A 22,731-nucleotide genomic window follows, 5' to 3' on the forward strand; every position below is an offset into this window, starting at 1 on the left:
AGCAAAAAGGTGGGGGGTTTACAGCAGCTATAAGTCCTGAAGTGTGCATTTAATACCATGTGATCTTTAGCTGTCCAGCCTGATTTTTGTGTACTGGACTAATGGCAATAAAGGTGAAGTAGATAACTTGGGAGTTGGAAAATGTAGCAAGGCAATGTTTTCTTCGAGATCACTGAGCAAACATAGATGTGAAACAATTCAAATCAAAAGTAAAAATTTACAGGCCTCCATAACACCACAAATAAGTAGTTTATTTGAAATGTGAGGAGGAATCAAGAAAAAATTTCACTTCTGATATTTAAACAATATAGCCACAATAATACAATTAAAATGGATGTAGTTTCTGTAAAATTTAGTTTCTAATTTAGTGCTTATTAACAGATCTGCAGCCACTCTACAAAGGATGCCTCCAAGGGGAGATGAGGCATGGCACAGTACCAGCATTGACAAAAGCAGATATATCATATTAATTGGCACCTCTAAATAATATATATATTAATGTTGATAATACTCATCAGTATTAACCAAATAATTCCTGAACAAATGTTGCCTGGGGATCTGTGCAACTGGCAGATTGTTAAAACTTTATTTTTCAACCGAACATTTGTTTAAGATGAAAAAACCTTCCTGGAAGGGTTTACTGAGATGCTCTCTCATGCTGTCAGTGATTGCTAAAGAGTTTGGATCTTGATGTGCCGTTATGTGCTCAAGGCTCAAGTTCTACAAATGGGGTCTGTGCTGGGCTCCAAACTCAGCTCAGTCCTGGAACAGAGCATCTTAGGCTTAAGGACAAGGATTTTTAGAAGCAACTCCACAAAGATATTGTGTTCTTCAACCTCTGTGTTGATTCAGAGTTAAGCATGGAAGAGGGTAGAGGTGGCCCTTCATCACCTTGCCAGCTACTCAGATGAGTGGGTGAATTGCCAACTGAGCAAACCTCAGCTCGCAAATCTTCCTTAGTTCCTGCTTGTTTGTTCCTAAAGGAAAGCCTGGAGAGATGCAGATCCCAATATCTACATATGGCTCAACTAATTAAGAGGTGCTTTAGGCATAGACCTAATCAGCCAAGCCTTCGAGCACCTCTGTGCTGCAGATGCTTCTTTTCTGTAACTACAATGGGGCTCAGTCATTCACCTTCTGTGAACTATGGATTTTCTTCTGTCACAAATAGTGTCACCAGGGAAGAAAGTGTTACTCAACACGAGTAAATGTGACAGCAGCTGGGTCTGTAGTTAAGTCTAATCTGCTCTGAAGTGAGAACTGATGTAGGCCTAACCCTGCTGAATGAGTCAGTGGCAGAACCAGGGCGAGAAGAACAATCCCTTATTACCAGCTCTGCGATATAAACACATGCCTTCCCTCTCTGCCCTCCTAACCCTTCATTAACACAGCGGTAGCAGTTAGATTCAGTTTATTTTTTTCTCAGGATCAACTTTCACCTATTTTTTTGAGTTAGGCAGGAATCCTTCCTCTCCTCCCCTTGCTCTTCCTCAGCTTTCTCTGTTCCCATAAAACACCAGGAGTGTCAGACTCCTCATGTTTGCCACCATGAAACAAAAATTGCTGAGAAATACAAAATGCTTCATATTTGCTTGGTTGCCCCATACCTGTCACCTGGGTGCATTTCTTACAGTTGCCCTTCATTCTTTGTGAGGCACTGCAGCCCCACATGAACATTTAAAAGCTGTGAGTCAGGCCTCCAAGAAAAGTCATGCATGACTTAAAATCACAAGGATGATCAAAAACAATAAAATGCATTTTTTCAATTTGCCTTTGGGTTTTCTAAGGTTGTGAGGCACACCCATTCAGGTCTTCAAGCCCTGCTTTGCAATCATTAAGGCTAGAAATTCAGGGCATTCATTTGTCATGAGATGCACATAATTTCTTGTTTTCCGAAAAACAGGAAATATTATAAGACCTAATGGCCAGAATTGGCAGCACTGGTGCTGTCACTGAATGTACTTAGTAAAACTGAATGAGTGATTTTTTGCTTTCTATCTAGAATGAGGATTGCTTTTCACATCAGCACAATCACTTCATGTTTGGATTTGTCAAACTACATGAGAAAGTATAGGTTGTGTTTGCTGAGGCTTTTAAAAATTGTATCAATGGGTTGGTGTTGGATGAAAGTCACAGTGGGGTGGACTGTTCCCTGATTCTGGACTTCCAGCCTATGGTTGATTGTGCCACTGATTTGGCTTGGGTTTGGCATATTCATTTCATCTGTTGACCTTCACACAGCTCAGTACAGTTACACTGAATACCATTCTGAATTTTTTTCCTCTAAGCCTTCTCTCCTTTTTTTTTTTCTCATTGTAAATTTTGGACATTACAGCAAGATGCTCAAATGGCTGGACTTGGCACACTCCCTCATCCAGAGTTTCAGACTAAACACCTCACTGGCAGCCACTTCCCTTGGTAAACAGGATTCTGCAAAAATGACAATGTAGCTTGTCTGGGCAGGGGATGGGACACATCCCAAAGTAAATAATGAACTCCCTCAGGGGCTCATGGCCATTGCAAACATCACCACCTCCTGCTTCCCGTGGGAGATGCAATTCCTAGAGCTTGTGTTCTTAGATGCAAAGAGAGCTCTAATGGTACCTGCCAAGACACGAGGTCCTTCCCTTGAAAAAAAGGATGAGAAAACAAAATACATATGATAGATGTTAGTCATGTTGCTTATTGCACTGTTGGCACAATCTCCACCTGGGGCTCCTATACTCACATCCAGGATTTGGGGATGAGTCAGACATACTGCATATGCACTTATGGGCAATTGAGCATACACAGAACATAGTGGGAATTTCATGATGTCCCAACTTGCTTTGGCTTCCCTTTGTGCAACAAGATGTCTGCAAATCCTAGACAGAGCTCTTTTTCTCTGAGACAAGGTTGCTGGATGGAAAAAAATAGCACGCCCACAGGGAATTGCATGGATGGAACATCAGGTTTTTTGATAGAAAAATAGACTAAAGTTGCACGTTACTGCTGGTCACGTGGTCTTGGTGATGATTTTCTGAAATCTGTAGACACTGGAGTCGTAGCACTCAAGAATCTCTATTAAACAAAAAGTTTTCAGCCTCCACATATGTAAAATAAAGCTGGTTTCATGTGATTCCCCAGCATATCAAAAAGTGAAGACAAATAAGAACACACTGGACCTGTGTTTTGAAAACTGAAAATCTGTATGCCAATCACATGACTTTGGGGGACCTGAAAATTTATTTCTGAGCAGCTGGTGTCAACAACTTTCTAGTTTTCCTTTAATAGCTATGTCTGTGCTTGTGTGGTTTGGCTTCCTACACCTTCTGTAATAAAACTATCAATGTTATTTTGTATATATTAAACAGTTTTATTTTTCCTTCTAGTTCCTCAGTCACTAACAGGAGATATAATGTTATATGCAAGGCAATTATTCAGGCATTACAAGATGAAAACATGGAATATATTTCCCTGGGAAATAAAGTTTTCAGACAGTCTTTTCCACATATGGAAAAGAAATGAAAGCTCCAACACAGCCTGTTCTGGTTCCCTGCTTCTAGCAAAAGAAATTTTGGGTTTGGTTTTTTTTCTTTCTTGAAATGAGAAAGATTGTTAAAAACAAGGATTCAAAACTGGAAGAAGAAAAAAGGCACAAAGCTAACATAACATGTTGAAGAGAGAGTGTTTGTTAGCCTTCAGTGGTACTGTCTCCCTTCCATGAGGCTGTTTTACTGCAGGCAAAACACAACAACATAGCAATGAATAAAATATTAAATGCTGCTGAGACTTTTATAAGGACATTTTTATAGTTCAACCAGGTGCAGTGGCATTCTTTTAATTACCTGGACATGACAAAGAGTGCTGCAAAGTTGAAGTGTTGATTCTCTGCTATACATAAGGCAATAAAGGTAACAGCCAGGGAAGGGAACTCAGCTGCAGGTAGAAGATTCTAGTCTGTCCACAGAAATGGTCAGTGCTGTTTGTTCTGATCTACCCATAGTTATTACACTGCTAACAGCTGGAAATAATTTTAAAGGGTATAAAACCCACTCATAAAAAAATATCACTTGATTTAGCCATCAGATGAATTCAAAGTGCTGGTGTCTTCCCAAATGCTGGCACTGTCCAGTGTTTCCCATTGTGTTTTACTCAATGGAATGTATGTAACACCGTAAGGAGTAACGTGCCCAGTCACCTGCTAATGCTCACCCCTGTCTTCTTCCAGACATTTACTTAGACATTTCCCAACACCTTACCAGAAACTCATTCTTTGGGAGAAGAATCAGTCCTGACTCCACTGAAATATTTTCTACAAGTGGGGCCAATGATAACTCAAACAACATTTTTTTGCAATTAATCAATTTGTCCATGGAGTATAACGAGTGTAAATATTTGCCCCTCTGCTAAACCTGCTCCCTGGATGCTGGTTAGGGAAATGCTTCCTTAGCAAGAGACTGAGTTGAGAACACCTGAATGTCTGCCATGCCCTCAGCTCCTGCTGATTCCAAGGACAACTGAACTCATCCCATTTTCATCTGCTTTTTGCAGGTCTTCTCCCTTCTTCAGGACTTGGTATAATCTTATATAGAAAGCACTCTTTCACACTCAGTGACTCACAACATAAGCTGTTGTAAGGTAGGGAAGTATTTCTAACATCACAGCAGAGACAAATTATGCATCTTGGCCAAGATCACGCAGGAAATCTGTTGTAGCACGCAGAAAAAAATCTTGGAGAAGTAACTTTGTGTTAGATATGGACTAATCCATAGGTCTTTAATGTTTATTATTGGTCTACTTTCTCTGATTTACTCAAGACTTAATATTGATTTTTAACTGATTTTTTACACTGGGATGTTTTATTAATAGAAAGGTTTCTGGTTTATGGTTTGTATTCCTCCCAATTCCTCTCTTGCAGTAGCATGGGCTCTGGCAGGCCAGCTCCAGCACAGTTAGCACTAGTTTTATATATGATCAGTGCTTCTCCCAGTATTTTCTGTGGTTGTTTTTGACACTCACATAAAAGTAACACAAAAGGTTGTGTGTCTGCACCACAGCTCATAATCCAGCATTTTAGCACCAGCACATCTCCACCAGTGCTTTAAGCTGTGAGCTGGGCCAGCTGAGTTATAAACTAGGTCACCATCCCTTTCTCCAGTCCTTACCAGGAAGGTGGAAACATCTCAAGGAGAAGAAAGATGCAGACAGAAGGGTGGTGATGAAACTATATCCCTCTGTGGCCAAGCCCACCAGTGCTCATTGGCCAGAGATGACTGGGGGCTGTGATCACTGCTCTGCAGGCTGACACACTGGACAAGGTTGTCATGAGCTGGCTTGACAACCAGTGGCATTCTGGTTGTTAAAACCAGAGTTTGGCACGGGCTAGTGACTCTGACTCAATAAATATTATTCTGATTGGTTTTGCAGCCCATGTGGCTCATCAATGGCTGCTGGTGCCTGAGCTTTGGTTTAAAGTGGGTTGAGTATTCCTTTGTTACATAACAGCCACATCAATGCCTGTCATGGAGACATAACTTAATGTTGACATATTCAACTATATAATTAGGTATGTCAGAAAATTAACAGCAGCAGTGTATTAAACACTATTCTTTGTGAGAGCTACTGAGTTCGGTGTGGGGTGGTGTAAATATTTTGTCCCAGTAAGGACAAGAAATTAGGGAAAATGAATATTCCCAAGCACATTCTAGAGAACACTACACAAAAGAACAAAGCACAGTGTAAAATAGATTTTTATAAGGCAGTGTTTATGAAGAATTTACATTACTTATACACCCAAACTTTCTCATAGCTGAAGTGCACAGGAGCCCATCACAGCTTCACATGTGGGACGTTATGTTCTAGCAGGTGTGACTTTCAGAAATAACAGGGTTTTGCTCAGAAAAAAAAAAAATTCAACTGCAGTCTGGAGCACTCTACTGTGGTATGTTGCTCTCTTTCTGCAGAACTTGTTCTTTTTTGTGGCAACTCTGATAATTAGCAATTTCCCAGAGGAGGGAAAATTTTGCAATCCTATAAGATGTCCTCTTTCATTTAGAAGAGAAGTAGAAAAAGAAGGAAGAAGCAGAAGGAAGCAAGCTGGGAGGGTTTTATTGCTCTTCAACTATAGATCTGTCAATGTTTCAAATCCTCAATCTTGTTCCATGTGTACTTTTGCTCAGGAAATCCACTGGGTATTTACTGTGTGTAAATCGGGTAAGCTGCTAATATGGCTTTTTCATATATCCTGGACAGTGCACAAGATGTTGAAAGATAGTACAGGGAATCAGGCATCAGACCTTTTCAGGTTAAATTAAATTAAATTAAGCAGTATGTGAGTTGGACCAGACCTGGCTTTATAAAATGTTGTAGGGATAGGGTAGGAATGAGGATGGACAGGCCTCTGCTCTTCTCTGATTCTCTGTCATTGAGGTCCTCATAGGCTACAGCTGTGCAGGAGCTGCTCACATGTGATGGTACCCAAGGGATTTCCATCTGTTATAGGAGAACAGCAACATGATACTTCTGTCTCTCTGGCCCTTCCTTTGCCCTGTGCAGAGAGTGCAGGGAGCGTGGTCTGTAACCTGTGTTCACTACCAATTCCCTGGGAAACTGCCAGGATGGAGGTGAGAGATGGATAGACTGTTCCTCCTGATGTGACACAATGAGCAAAGTACACTGCAGAAAAGCAGGAAGGCTGCAACCAATTTCTGGCCAGGAAAACTTGGGGATTTCTTGATTGCTTCGGGATCCTTGAATAAAGGGTACTACCCAAAAGCAGCCCCAACTATGAATCTTCCAATAGGCTTCTTTTCCAAGGGAAATACCAGGACAGCAATCATCCCACGTCAGCTTGATGTTCCCTGCCAAAGTTTACGAGAGAGCTCAACTCTGACTGCGACACAATACTTGGATATTATGGGACAAAAATATGTGCTGTAGGTATATTAAAAGTCTCAGCTTCAAATTTCCCAAAGAAAGCATACAAAAGCTCAAATGCAGTATGAACATCTGTGAAGCTATAGAAATGTCCTGTTTTATTACTTTCTCCAGTAAAACATTTTATTGTTTTTAAATCCATCAAAATCCGATGACATTTTGACAGAGAAGATTAATTGTCTCACTTAAGGAAACACTGATCAGATCTGCTTTGCTGTAAAACTTTTTATCAGCTGCAAATTTCCAGCCATTCCAGTATCCAAAACTGCATTAGAAAAAGACTTCAGGCAATATAATTTTACAAGAAGTGAGTAACTGCTTGGAGATTTTTGCAAAATGGCTTGCTTCTAAGCAATCAAAGCAATGTTTTAGCTTCTCTAATGAGGTAGTTCCCTCAAGGAGCTGGAGAATACTGACACCAGATAGTCCCTCTGTTGTTGCAGCAGATTTCTCTGGCATTGACAAATAGCCTCTCCAAGCTAGCAAGGTCAGATGGACAGGAACAGAACAAACAAGAACAACAAACCCGTAGTAGTCTGGTGCTCCTGGCATTCCTAAGCAGGTGGGAAGACAGATGAACAGGCATTTTTGTAATTTGGAACATTTGTATCTCGATCTTTGACAGATGCTCCAGGCATATTGTTTGCTTTCTAGACACCAGGATGTGTCCAGGCACTGAGTTTATTTACACGGGACAACCCTCTAAATCCAAGAATCCAGTGACACAGTATGAGCTCAGAGCTCTGCTACATGCAGCGGAGACAACAGAAAGTTGCAAAAGCAAAAATTGGCTCGGAGCACCCTCAGGGATGCACTAAATTCTGCTGGACTTAAAGGCCTTGGAAGTAGTGCTGCTATTAAGGGATCACTGAGCAGTGCTGCCCTGACAATGGGAGCTTTGGTTCCCTTAACTTTCAAGGACTAGAGCAGAGTCAGGTAGGGCCAGCTTTCTGGAGTGCATGGAGACTTCTCAGTGGCCAAAGCCACCCCGTTAGAGCATCTCTGGTCCCTTTGTACCCACAGTTTAGCACCTGGGCACCAGAGCAGTTGGTAGCCTCTGGGCTTTCTGTTATGGTAACCTATTTGTGTAAGGGCTTATGCATATGGTATCTGGTTATTTTAATGTTACAGAATTTAGGAGTCCAGGTTTTAGCTTTAAATAGTAACTAATATTAATTAACCCCCTGTTTCTGCTGAAGTTGAAAGGCATATGCATATAAACAAGATATACAAAACATATACAGAGGCTGATGTGTTAAGATGGTTCTGTTACAGGCAGGGCTGGGGAGCACAGAGAGGCTCTCAGTGAGACTGGAGTTGCTGTGTTGATGACTAGACACGCACAGCGTGAGCCACTCCTGCCCTGAAAGACTTTACTATCTACACAGACAAAGCAGATGCTGGCGAAGAAAAGCACAGAGGTACAAAATAATTTCTTTGCTGAAAGTTACTCATAAGCTGACAATGGCACACTGTTCTCCTGAATACCAAGCCATGCTCAATGAATTATTTAACATGGATATTAAAAGCTTAAGTAGGGAGTCGTTAGGGCTTTAAAAGGCCCCAGCCCAGATTTCTAAACAAGGCTATCTAGAAGGAAGCTCCCAGATTTGCAACCATTGTGGCAACACAATCTGTCTCATTTTGAAAGATATTGAGTAGCCCAGTAGCTCCGACTAGGACCAGCATGGAGCACTGTGCTGGTGGAGGCCCTTCATCCTGCACTGCTCCTGCTCCAGAAACACACCGAGCAGCTGGTTTGCTCTCAAACCAGGTCCCTTGTGCAGCTCCAAGAGTATCAGTGAGCTGCTGGCTCTGAAGCAGGAGCCATCCCTCTGGGCAGGGCAGCACTGACTTGGCTCCACTGGCCCCTTGGATGCTTTCTGGCAGTGGTGGGCATTGTCTCACATGCTGTGCCTGGCATCCTACTTGCCTGTGTTTACAGGTTTGATCCCTTAATTCTCAACCTCTACCAGTGTTCTTACCTGTTGTCCTCGGTGATCATTCAGTTTTCCCCAGATGATCTCTTCTCCCTCTCTCTGAGAAGCAGAAAAACAATTATTTTTAGAGATGGACTCATCTCTGACTGGGAAAACACTGTATAGAGAATAAAAGCAGAGTATTAAAACCTCTGTACAATATGAGGCTTTTTTATTCCAACCATTTTCACAACAGACTTCATGAGTAAGAGTCCAGAATGCCATACATAAATGCCAAGAAATAGGATTTTCATTTCTGCATTTCTTTGATGAGAAATAGTCTCTGGGTTGTTTTGGAAAATGAATGCTGAAAGCTGGAAATCCTGATGGTAATTGGTGGTTTTTTCATTTCCATATGTGCATTTTTCTTTGCAAACTATGTAGCATCGGCACAGTAAATATCTTTTATGTAATTTAGAAGTAAAATGCGTTATGGAGCTTGCTGTTAGAGCTTGATGGTAACATCATATAAACAGAAGCATGAGGGAGTCTGAAAAGATCTTGGGCCAATTTCTGCTCTTGGCTAAAATCCTACAACCCCCTTGAAATCAGTGGCATTCTGGGCTTGCAAATACGAGCTGAATTTGGACTCTAATTCTACAGATCTCTGAATGTGGGCATTGCAATGGAGAGCTGGCATTGCTGCTCCTGAAGGCCACTGCCAAATAACTGCTGGGCCCAATTTCCAATAGGCCTAGCCAGCTCATCCTGTTAGGATAAGGCACAGAACAGAGGTCAAAGTGGCTGTGGATAAAAAAAAAATCTGGAGAGACTCAGAATCAAATAAAATAAAATTTAAGACTCAGTTGTTCAAGAAAACCTTGTGCTTATTTCTTTTGGGTTTTTATAGGCTATCTCTCAGGAAGCAGGGGCTGATCCTGTTCTCATTAAAGCCTATGGTGAAAATCTCAGCAGTCTTGGGGGTTGCACACTGGGCCCCAAACAACAAGATTAGAAGAACTGAAATGATGTTAGCTCTAAACACGGGATCCAAAGCTCACTGAAGTGAAGAAGAAACTTCTCATTTACCAGCTCTGAAGATAAATCTACCTCAAAATGAATACATTAGTGAGATTCCTCTAGTGATTTCTAAAGCTTTAGCAAAAGAAATAACAAGCTACTACGCCAGAAGCAAACATAAAAGGAACCAAAGGAAAAGGTCCTCTGTGTTAGCAGATGGATTAAATGGATTTGGGAGAAGGGAGTAAAAATCAGAAGAAACTCCTTTCAGAAAAATTGTGCCAATATTTTCTACAGAGGTATATGAATAGATGGTCCTTAAAACCATGAAAATAAGTTGTGCTGGGATATCAGGGTGATGGGAGCATTAACGTGAAAACAGATCTAAGTAATGCAGGTCAAGGAGAATAAACACCATGTCAGTTGGGATGTAATAAATGAGGGAGTTCACTGATTTTTCCATTTTGCCATACATCATCAAACTGCTGGCATAGCTGGGAAACCTTTCACCTCTCTCCTGGGTGTTTCAGCCTGTACTGGGATCCCCTATTTAATTGTCTGTAGCTTCTTTAGGACATCTCTATCAAAGCAAAATCATGTCTGGTAGAATGAAGTTGTTCCATGAAGATGAACATCCCGCTGAAGTTCCATGTACTTCAGGCAATCCTGTGTCCTGCTGAACATTTGTGCACTCTTAAAAATCAAAACTATTCTGATCAACTTAAGGTGAACCAATAGCTTTTAATTCCTTCTCTGCAATGGTCCCCAGAAAACAGGCTTCTGTTTTCAGCTACTGGCTCAGGATCACTCTTCAGAAATCTCTTCAGCTGATTTCTGACCCTTGCTCAGAGTCAAGGATGCCCTTCCATGGGTGGTTAACACCTTAGTTCATTTCTCTGATTATACACTTCTCTCTTTGTCCTTATCCTACTTGACTTCAGTCAGGTTTTTTAATCTATCAGTCCTGAGATCCAAAAATCAGAAAATTGAACACTATTTCTCCAATATTATGCCTTCCATTCACAGTGGAACAACATGTACATTTAATTTTTAACTGCATCCTTCATTCTACTCAAGGAATCAGCCTTGCCATTTGGTTTATGATTTTTCTTCCTCAGAGATAGTTTGACTACTGGCTTTTTTTTGTGCAAATGGCATAAAAAACTTTGTGTTGCCTATTTCCCAGTTGTTTTCCTCTTCTAAGCTGTAGCAGCTTCTGACTGTACCAAACACACTGATTCTGAATGCGCCAAGAAACCTACTTACTCCAGCATTACTGTAACTGAGTTTTCTCATTTTGGCACATCAAAAAACTGACAAGCTTCATACACAACTTCAGCAACATCACATCTGAACATTCTGCTACCCCCCCCCATGACATCTGATGCCATAACATTTGTTCCACCATGTGTTGCTGGTCAATAACTCCTGGCAGGAGGTGATCGTCTTGTTCACTGTTCGCAATTCCTTTTTTATTCCCACTGCTGCCCTGCCAGCTGTTGTGCTGGTCACTCACAACCGCAGAAGAATCAGTTGGCCTTTTCCTAAGCACTGTGAATGTTCCACCCTAGTATTCTGCCTTTATATTTCTAATTATGAGATGGAACTTAGCACAAAGAAAGCAGTCTGAGAGCAACCAAAGGGAATTTAGGGTTTTAAAAAAAATCATATAAAAAAAAGATGATCATGGAGAAGCTTGGAGGAATGTGATCATCACTCCCCACAGCTCCTTATGATTACTGCCAAGACCATGAAAGCGCTCCAAATAATGTTGTGGGGAATGCTGTGATACCCACATGCAATGCAGGTCATCTTCTGTTCATGCAACCTGGCATTTGGAAAACCTATTGCATCAGCTAAGACAGCCAAGAGTGAATAATCTCTACTGAAATAGCTGTAAAGCTATGTTAGCACTTCCACGCTGGTTGCGCCAGCATTTTCTGGTGTTGATCAAAGCACAGATAGTCAAAATAAAAAAAAAAATTAGATGCCTTTTTCCCATTAAGTGCTTTTGCCAGGTGTATGGATCTACCTACTCAGCTCACAACCTCCCCTCCTAGGGAGGTTTCTACTTGGACTTTATCTTTGCTGAAATCTTTGTGTATCCTCTTGCAATGGTCTGGAGTTCCTCTGCTCAAAAAAAGACCCAAAATTTTAAAATCTGTTCACAGTTCCCCAAGGAAATCGATGATCCTGATGGGTCCCTTCAAACTTCAGTATATTCTGTGATTTTGTGAAATGGAAACATGTTTTACCCATCCTCAGCTTCTCTGGCTTCACAACTGCTCACTTTTCTTTCTCCTCCAAAACTCCCTGCAAACGCCACTCACCTCCTGGCAGCTCCTCCAGCCTTGGCCTGCTCCTCTCTGCTATCCACAGATAAAATTCCTCTTTTATTTGGCTTGTTTTATCTCCCTGGAATCCCGTCCTCCCTTCCTATCTGCTTCAAGCCGCCAAGTCAGTCATCATCCTTAAATCTCACCTTTAAACCTTCCTGCGTGGTGTGGACTAGAACCACCTCTGACAGGAGGGGAGACTGTATAATACATGTATTTATATATGTATATTTAAGAGAGAGTGGGTGGGAGGTGGAAATGGTCTGTATGAAAACAAGCTGTGGTAGATTGTCTCAGAGCCCCATGGGAAAAGAAAACAGAGACAAGCATGTGACATGATAGGTAGCAAGGGACTGTACAGCTGCTTTCCCACAGGGCACAAGAGGCCACGGGGCTGCGGGTGAGCGACTAACCCCACTGAGCGCCCTGACCGCGCTCCGGCAGGAAACCTTTCCCCTCACGGATCCGAAGGGCAGAGGGAGCGGCAGCAGGCACACACACAGGGGTTTATTTACAGAGGAATGAATTTATTTGCGGCGGGAGGAGGGCGGATTGACGCCGTGCCGAGGCACCGCTGCCCGCCTCGCCTCCCGCCGCCGCGATCGCCTCAGGTCACTCCTGAGGGCGGGGAGAGCGGGGGACGGGCCGCTGTCCCTTTAAACACCATCCCGTGGTTGACGTCGCCGCCGTCGCCTTGCCATAATTACTAGCGGGGCCGTAGCGCCGCCCCCTTTCTGCCCGCGGCCTCCCTTGCTGGGCTCGTCCAATCAGCGCCCGCCCGCGTCACTCCGAGGGCTAACGAAACACGGAGAAGAGGGGAAAAAAAAGTTGGTGCGAAGCGAGCCGGGGGCCGGGCGGGCGCGGCGGGCCCGGCAAAGGTGAGGGAGCGCGGCGGGCCGGGCCGCGGGCAGCGGCGGTGGCTGCGGCCCCGCACGCGTGGGGGGCAGGGTGTGGGGGGGGCTGGCGGGCCGCCTGCCCCCCGGGGAAGCGGCGGAGGGACTGCGGGACCTGCGGGGAGAGTCCCCCTGCGGCCGCCTCGCCCCCGCAACCGGGGGCGCGGGCTTGCGGGGCGGGGGGCGGCGGCGGCGCGGGGCCCCTGCGGGTCTTCTTTTCTGCTTTTTTTGGTGGTTCCGCTCGTCCGTCCTCCCACCCCCGGCGGCTGCGTGCGCAGGAGCCATCCGGGCAGAGGTGTTGTAACTCGCTGTCTTGGTGGAAGGGAGAGGCAGAGCCGGGCCCGTCGCGCAGGCTGCGCCGGCTCGGGGCCGGCCCGCACGGACCGCGGGGGTTTGGGGGGCCGTGGGGAACCGGGCTGGACTCCGGCGGCGGTGCCTGTGGAACCCAGGGCTCCCCCCGGTGTCCGGGGCTCGCCGCCCCTGGGTGAGCCCAGAGCAGCGGTTTTGGCCGGTGTGGGGACAGAGGTACCGGGGATCAGCATTTAGCTGGGGTTGTGGCACCCCCCTGGTTAAGCCAAGGGTTAAAACTTAACGCAGCCTGTCGTAGTTTTGAGTTTTATCGTGTGAAAAGTTGTTTTTGTTGTTGTGCTGGTGTTCGCCCAAGAGCTCTGCGAAATTTAACCCAAACTTTAACTCCTAGGTAAAAAACCTGGAGTGATAGATAAGAGATGCAAACATCCACTCGTGTTTCCACGGGATGTTAGGATTGGGGAATCTTAAAAAATAAAAGGGGCAGCTGTCTCTACTGTTAATAGCAGCAACAACAACGAAATACAGAAGCCTCCACCACATGTGCTGATGTAATGTGGAGGCATTCAGCAAAACCATGGTAGTTGCTTCAGCCCCTGCGTGGACTGACTTAAGTGCACCGTTGTGTTCTGGAGTCCATTCCCCGAGTGTTTGTCCAGACTTGTCCTTTAATAGGTGTCATTGCGTAAGAGTTACAAGGAGCAAAGAGCGTGCCGAGTTTCTTTCACTCTTCTAAGGTTCTTTGCTTGCATCTTAACTGTGCCAAGCTCTGTGTGTACTGGAGAGAGAAGGGCACAGCTTGGTAAGCTGCCCTGTGAGCTTCAGGGGAAAAAAAATAAAGAAGAAATTATGCTCTTCCTCCTACTACTTCCCAGCAAATGACTTTGTTTGTCTGATGTCATCTTAAAAAATTTCTTGTCACAGAGTGCTTGTCCTTATCTGAACTGTGGATGATGGTAGCTCAACAATTGAGGAAGTAAAGTCCTTCCTTTGTCTCTTTCCTGTCTCTCTTCTAACTTTTATGGTTTTGCTCGATTTGTTTTTCTAGTGCCGAGGTACTTACACCTGTTGTTTATATTTATTATCACCTAACACAGAACAAGGGGACTGGCTCTCTTCTGATCAGTTATATATTTGTTCAGGCCAAAATAAGTATGTTTGGGGAGGATTTTTCTTTCTTGTGATACTACATAACAAAGTATGTGACATATCAATGGCCTAATTCCTTGGGTTTACTACTCTGCAGTTAGAGAAGACATTCTTCAGTACTGGAGAAACTGCCTCCTTTATGTATTTCATAGAATTCCTCTTATAATATTTGTTTGTCTTAAAAACCTGTGAATCATATTAAATTTATTTTAATCTGTTATTATTTTACTTCCTGACTAATCTTGAATTTATGGCAAAAATGAACAACAGTGTGTGTGACACTGCATATTTTTAAGAGTGTGATCTAAGAATGTAAGTTTACATTTCAACTTCTTGTTACTTCATGGTCTCAGATGGCACATTGAAAACCTTACACAAATAGCTTGAAAGAGATAGTGGCAAGTTATCAGAGGGAGAGTAGCATTAACACAAACTACTGAAAAGTTGCTATGGTTACAGATAAAGGTAATCCCTGTTTCTGTGAAAGTGTGTCGTTTTGTAACAGCTATATTAATCAGTGTGATTTCTGAGAGAATTGGAAGTATACAAACTTCTGGCTCCATTTTCTTGGCAGCTAATCACTATGCAGCTTTTTCTATTTTTTTTTCTTTTTTTAGTGCTGAATGGGCTATGACTTGCATTCAAGATACTTGATTTGAGCTACAAAGAGTATTATAGATTACATATAAATGTGCTTGGACTATGCTCAATTCAATGGAAACTGAAGTATGCTTATTTTTGCTCCACCCAAGAGATACCTGATGTCAAGGAAATGTCTTTTAAAATGTCTAGATCCTTTTGCAAGGACTTTGACTAAGGCAAGTGTTGTGGCCATTCATCACCAGAGGCCTTGGTGGTGCAGCTGTACAAGTTACAGTTCCATGTCTTGATTAAAAAAAAAACAAACAACCAAACAAAAACCAAAACACACTAAACCAAAAAACTCCGCCCAACCAACCAAATCACAGCCCCCCAAAAAACCCAAACAACCCACGAACAAACCCCCTCAAACTAAACCAACATGGCAGCTGCTGAGGGATTGAGACCTGTTATGGATGTCCAGCTTTATAGGCCAGGGCAATACGAGGCAGGACAAATGATTCTGTTAAGGGTTTATTCCCTACACAGGAGGAGACATTTGGGATTTAACATGAATGAGTAGCTAAGATCTGGGTGGTTTGAGGCAGCTGCTAAAACTGCCAAGGGAATGTGTTTGTCTGGTGTATCTGTGCTGCTGTCCAGACGAGTCACCAGACCTCTCTGAAGGGCCGGTATTTACCACGTGCGCCTCTTTGTTGTTTCCAGGTCTGACTATTGCACAGCAGTGGTACATCTTGGATTGAAAACAGCAAGAGGAATCTCAAAGTTCAAGATTACTGAAATCTCATCAGTCTGGTATGTTCTCTTTAAACTCCTGGAATAGCAAGTTGAATTCTTTTTATGTGAGGGCCTCCTTAGTTACAGCTAAGGATTAAGTTTCCTGGTAGGTTTCTAGGATCTTGGCTTTTCATCAGCAACTTAATTCTTAGTAAGTAATACACTACTGAGAACTGTGACCCATGTATTTCTGGGGTTGTGCAGAAGACTGTTTTTGGTAGTGGTGTTTGTAGCAGGACAATGAACTCCTGCTCCCAGAACCTTTAGTCAACATACACTCTGAACTTGTTTTCATCTTGCCTATCCAGTTTGGAAATTCCAGGTACTTATGCAGACTTTTAAAACTAAAGTCAGGTTGGAAAGGGGCTATTGCTGACAAACTTTGCAGAAGCTGCACACTGATGTATTGAAGAATGTGTAAGAATATGAAAAGGAATGTTGGTTTCTTCAGTCAGGGATTTTTTTTTTCCACTCTTTATGCAGAGGTTACCGCTATGAAGTTAATGTTGTATGGGTTTGATAAAAAAATTAGTAATAATGTCTCAGAATAATTTCTCAAATGCCAAAGTTCTGAAATTGCTATGCTAATGTGCTTTTAAAATTGATGTATTTCCAAAAATACCCAGCAAGTTTGAGAACTATTGTTTATAAACAGGATTGCAGCATCTGAGAGTGTGAAAGGAATGGGAAGCTAAATACTACTTTCAAATCTGTCTCTAATAAGAAAAGCAAAGTCAGAACTATAATAATAAGGAATAAAAAGTTCAGCATATTAGTGCTGACATAATTGACAACCAGAGGGTAAAGTCCTTTTCTCCAGTGCCAGTTCAGTATGTGCACCCAGCAGATCAGTTCCTTTGCTACTTATTAACATGTACAGAACCAGGAGGTGTAATGTACTCAAGACTGAAAAACAGGTGCAAACCACTGAAGAAAGCTCTCGTGGTTCACACTGATCTCTTGGGAACTGGACAGCGAGTAACCATCTCTCATCTAATCCCTGAACAGCTATCACATGTAGCTTTTGATCACTACTATTCTTGTCTCTGTTTGAACTGGTGACTTAAAGATGAAAGGCTCTGTTCTTGATCTCTTGAGCTGTCAAGTCCTCCAAACTTGCTGTCTTCTGTATATGTAAGATTACAGAACAAATGGCCCTTTAGCTGTTTTGTGATTACAATGGTCAGATGAGAGTCAGGTGCTTTCTGTTACTGTCCTCAGTGCGAAGTTGGGTGGCACCAAACTGATTTATTTTTTTTTTAACACTGCTGTCAAAGCTTCCCTGTTTAATGTTCTTGCAGCTGCAATCTGCTATTTCCAGGTTTTTTCTGCATTGCCACAGATATTGTAAGAGTAGCAAAGGCTTAACTTAAGCCTGGACCTTAAAGTGGTGCCATTGCATTTTCTCCAGAATGTATGTGTGTTTACAGGGAAAATAAGTGGCTTTTGTGCAGAAACTGATGCTAAAAAATTAGTTTTTTTTAATGTCTAGTTTCACTAGGTCTCCTTCAGCGTGGGATAATAACTTGAATAGCAATTTTTTTATGCTCAGATTGCTAACATCTGGATACAGATTGCTAATCCAGTGAGCTAAGGAACCTTGCAGGATACCCCACTTAGCAGATGATGTGGGAATCTTCACTTTTATGAGGATGGCAAACTACTCTTGGGGCATTTGTAGTATTACTGACAGTTGTGTTGTGTGGGTGGGTTTGTTTTGGTTTTAAATGAGATGAGGTAAGCAAATCTGGGTGGTCAGTGCTGGATGGAGGAGAATACGTTTTGCCATCCCCCTTGTGCTCTGGGTGAGCTATGCTCTTGCTTTATCAGAGACTGGCCAAGCTTCTGCCAGCCCAGAGATTCGGAGGCAGGTGGAAGGGGCTGATGAGCACCAGAGCTGGGCTGTGGGAGTTGGCCAGACTGCATGAAGGGGAGAGAGGTGGGGAGGAAAAGGGATGAAATGTCTCCCTCTTAGTGATAAGAGCTCCTGCTTGCCTGCGTAACAGAAGCATGAGCTGAAGTGTTGGATGTTTGATGATAAAAATTACTTTTTGTTGCTGTTGCCAGGTGGTGAAACTGCTGTGGTAGCTATAGAGCTGGAAAGTTTTGGGGTAGTGTGTTTTGGGTTTTCTTTTCCCCTCTCCTTTTGAAAGTACCCAAACAACACCACTGACTTTAGGGTTCTTGTGTCTTCTAACACTAGGCAGTTTGGTTGATATGATTTGTGACTTGTGCTGCTGTTTTTATGGGCCTAAAGTTAATGTGTTCTAAATTGAAGCTTTCCAAGATTGGTTACTGTGATACCTAAGGGACACTTTACTAGTCTGTTTTGTTTGCGTGAACTGTGTTCTTGGTTTTGATTGCTTAGATAAGAGTTGGTCAAAAAAGTGTCATGTAAGTGTGACCTCAGGGTTATCCTCAGGGGACCTGAGATTAACCTCCGGCAGTGCTGGCTCTGGCAGGGCACTGAATTCAGATGCAAGGGTTAAGGTCTGCTCCTTTCAGCTTGTGTTTTAGGTACTGAGGGGGAAGTTATGTGAATATTGTTTTTTCTGTGCTTGCTTCATACATAGCAACTTACAGCTGTACCAATTGCTGCTTTTTGGTCCTGTTTGAATTTGTGGCATGGTAGGTTGCTCTAAAATAGGAGGTAACACAAAATGTGCTATTTCACAGTTTTAGAGAGTTAAATATCCTTCCTGAAGGTGTTTTTTATGCTCTTTTTGGTGTTTCACAGCTCAAGGGAGTACTTAGCTGTAAATATTTTCTTGATGTTATGTGGTATTTGCTAAACTGCCTTGGACTTTTTAATCTCTATTAGGGAAGTTAAAACATCTCCATTTTGTGGTATTGGCAGTGGGTGAAGTAAGGCAAAGCAGGCAGCTCCAGCACTGGGAGAGGAAAGGTGGCAACAGCCAGAAGAACAACCAAAATGTGGTTATGCTTCCTCTAGCTTAATATTTTTTAGTTATTTTACACTAAACACGTGAAAATGTTTTATGCAAGGCAGCCTTGCTGCCCAGATAAGTCTTGTGTAACCATGATGATACTTTGTGGGTGCAGGAGGGAACACTGTGTTGTGGCTCTTCCTCATGTTGCTTGTTTGGAATGGGGCAAGGTTTGTCTCAAACCAGGTGTCATATCTGCCCTTGTGAAATATTTATCAAGCCTTGTTTATGTTTACTTTTCTTTTCACTGTATAGATGGATAGGGAACCACATCAGTGTTTGCACCGAGGAAAAAGAAACACTTTTAATCTAAGGATTAAAAGGACAGGGTTTTGTCTAGTGCTGAGAGGAAGCTGTGCCGTGAGAAATGCTGTTGTCACAACGTGACCAGGATCTTGCAAATTCGTTCAGCCGAGTAAAGCCTGAATAAGCACAAAAAGTTTCTGGCAGGAGCCGTGGTACCTTGTGGGATGGAGACAGTCACTTCCTGCGGAGCTCCTGCTGACTCATGCTTTAAATGGGTGGAAGTCTTTGGAACCGGCGACCCGATGTATTTTTAGCCGGGGTTACTAATTTATATAGTGTGCTCGGCCTCCCAGGGCAACTCCAGTCACCCTTAAAGCGCGGATGGGCTCCAAACACACATCTAATTTTATCCCCGAAGTGGAGCAAGCAGCAGTTGTGTAATTGCCGCGGGAGAAGAGAAGGTGCTCTGCTGTCCCCCATCCCCGGTCCCCCTGGCCGGGGGCTGCGTGCCGGGAGGGGTGGGCGCCCCGCGGGGTCTGCGCGTCCCGGGGGGGCCGTGGGCTGTCACGGCGGAGCGGGACGCGGGCCCCTTTAAGAGGCGCGCGCCGGGGTGCCGAGCCCGCCCAGCCTAACCTGCTAGCGAGGAAAAGTTCTTTGCGTGACGGACAGGCCACTCCGCCAATCGGCGAGCGCGGCCCGGCCGGCGGGGCGGGCCCCCGCCCGCCTCGGCCAATGGGAGCGCGGGGGCGGGGCCCCGCGGCCGGGGTAGGTTGCGCCGAAGTGCAGCTCCAAGTGAAGTTAATCTGGGGTGAAGCGAGCAGAGAATTGTGCAGATCTTGGTGGTAGGAATTTTGCGGTTCTAATCGCGTCGTGTGGCGTCGTTCCGCCCGCCAGGGCAGCGGAGTTCATGTGCTTGGGGCTTTTCCTTCGTCGTTTCGCTCGCTAATGATGGCAGGATATTAACATTTATGCAGGGAAGCAGAACAAAAGGGCTCTTTAGACAGGAAATAAGGTGCTGAGAGAGGCTCAAACTTGACCGAGTTTCTTTTGTCATCTGTCGGCTTGCACCGAGTGTTCTGGCGTGGAAGAATCGAGTGGTTCCACATTATCTTATGGAGAAATGTTAATTCTAAAATAGCGAGGATAATGCTGCTGTTTTGGAGTTACACAATGTTACAGGAAGAGAGCTCGATTTTAACTCTAACTTCCCTGATTCTGATGAGATTGGAGGTAACTAATTATGACAGCTGCTGTGGGATTATTCAGTGATAGCATTTGCTCCAAGTCGTTTGTCTTAAATTGTCCTTTGTTGTATCACTGAAGGCTGCTGTGCTGTTGTCTGTGTGTTTGTTCTTGATGAGATGAATGTCTCACAGGTCTTTAGCGTTTAGAACAAAGATATGTAAAAACTATGTAAAACATGGCAATTTTTCTCTTTTTTAATACATTTTATAGGGTGTCTGGGTCTGTCAGAGCTCTGATTACAAACACAGGCAGAAAAATTAAATGTTACTGCTCTGTGTTGCAGCTACTACCCTTCCAGCAAAAAAAAAAAGGGGAGGGGGAAATTGTATTTTTTTTTCTTTTGGAAACCTGTATTGTCTAATGATAACAGGTGTTTTATTTGAGGGGAGATTATTTTCAGTTTGTGTACCAGGTTTATCATATATGGTATTTTTAGTGACACTGAGCATCTGAAAGGGCTTCAGGAACAGGAAAAGTATGATTTGCCGTGGGTGGCATGGGATAGGGTGAGAGGGGGGAGAGCAGGAAGTGGTGAGGCAGGAAGCAAGGGAGGTTCTAATGAGGATAGAGACTTTCTTTTAATTGCCATCCTTTCTGTATCTTTGACAAATATGTTAGATGAGGCCTTATACAAAACAAGGCTTTCAGACTGGGAAATGTATTTTCTTACTTCCCTAAATATTTCCTGATTTTTGTAAAATTACTTGTTTGTCAATATATAGCTGCTCCTGGGAATTGGAAAGAAATACTCATGCCCCTAATACTTGTTGAGTCTAAGGAGTTGATGGGTTTTGTATGATTAGTCATGGTGATAGAAGAATGGATGTGAAAATTGAGCAACAGTCTTCCAAATGACCATGGAACGCAATTGCTTAGATCTCTATTGAATGTAAACAAGTGTTATTTTTAAAGTATACCTTATTCTTTCAAGTTCTGCATCTAGCCATTCTGTTTTCTCCCAAAATGCTGGGTATAGATTACTTTTACATATGTCAGTGTCTTGGCACACTGGCATCTTGCCATGGTCCAGTGGCTTATAGGTCTGAATCACTAATTCACTCTTGCGATCTGTCTTTACCTGTTTATAACATTTTTAAATGTTCTGAATTGTATTTAAACCCTGGAAATACTATCTTAGAATAAGCAGTGACTATATATGGTCTTTTAGCTCAGAGGTGGGACAGATTTCCTGTATCAGGGGAGATATTTAAGACCAGAACACATAAACATTTAAATACCTGGATTTATATTCATTTTTTAACTTGAATGTGATGCTAGACCTAGACAAGGTGACTAGATCAGGTGCATGAGGTTAGGGCAAGAAGAATAATGGAGCTTACTTGAATTTCTATAGACTTGTGATGTGTATATTGAAATTGCTGAAACAAAAGGAAGCCAACTAAAGTATTTGTGTGCTATTAAATATTACATTTAGCCAAAAGCTAGTTTTGCTTAGAACAAGAAAAAAGCTTCTTACATGAGGTAACTTGGTTCCTGTCGTTCAACCACTGAGCAACGATTCTTCTTGGGTCCCCTCTGCCCCCCAACTTAGGAAAGTTGTATTATCTGGGACCAGTTTTCCGGATTTATTCAACACAGGAGTGAAATGTTCAACTCTCCAGCCACATGTATGCAGTTCTAATGCAGGCTGTTTGTAGAAAGCAAATATGCCCTAAAGGATAAACACACCACTTAGCTGGCACAGCTGTACAACTTCTGTATTCAGGCTACAGCAAATGTTTCTTGCCTGCATTCAAAGCCGTTGCTGGCAGGACCTGTGTTGTCCCTGCATGACGATTGGTTGTTCCAGCATTTCTTGTTCATAAAAACCTTCTCCTGCACATGCTCCATCTGCAAATCTTAAACACTGTGAATGTGCTGTGTGCTGTGGGATTTATGTGTCTGCTTCTTGTGCCAGGATGGAATATGCATCTCTGATGTGAATAAGAGATTCTTAAAAGTGACTGTAGCTCTGTGTACAAAATGCAGGACCAAATTTTGTCTCCCCTGTTTATGAGGCAGAGGATGTCTGTGCCCTACAGGTCACTGTCTGCTGGTGGCACTGCCCAGTGTTGTGAGGTGGGTGGCCCAGCATGAGCTGGGATGGTGACCCTGCTTTCTGGGTCTGTCCAATGCTGCTTTGAGCAGGATTCATGTCTGCCATGGGCTCATCTCTGTAAAACATCCCTGAGCCTTAGGGAGGGCAGATGCTGACCCTGCAAACAGGGATGTGGGCTTTGGGTCCCTCCCTGAGGTGCTCCCTGCCACTTTCCCAGCAGAGTGGGTTCTGTGAGGTCTGAAGGTAAAGCCTGGCTCAAATTGTTCTAAATTAGTGGCTCAAGCCAACCCAACTGGCTCTTTTCCCCTCCTC

General features: G+C 43.3%; 1 protein-coding gene across 2 annotated transcripts in view; it reads left to right on the forward strand.

Moving 5' to 3' along the window:
• The first annotated feature begins 13,044 nt into the window (after positions 1–13,044).
• The window catches only part of ZFAND6 (zinc finger AN1-type containing 6), a 36,396-nt gene continuing 26,709 nt past the window's right edge, over positions 13,045–22,731 (forward strand). The window contains exons 1-2 of one of the 2 annotated variants that reach the window (XM_018069694.3): positions 13,045–13,071; positions 15,850–15,939. The gene's annotated coding sequence lies outside the window, so the exon portion shown is untranslated. Of the gene's footprint in view, positions 13,072–15,849; positions 15,940–19,935; positions 19,958–22,731 lie in introns of those variants that run through there. The other variant, XM_018069692.2, reaches the window with a different exon arrangement.

Source organism: Manacus vitellinus, unplaced genomic scaffold, assembly GCF_001715985.3.
Source record: "Manacus vitellinus isolate BGI_N305 unplaced genomic scaffold, ASM171598v3 scaffold_16_pilon, whole genome shotgun sequence".
Lineage (NCBI taxonomy): Eukaryota > Metazoa > Chordata > Aves > Passeriformes > Pipridae > Manacus > Manacus vitellinus.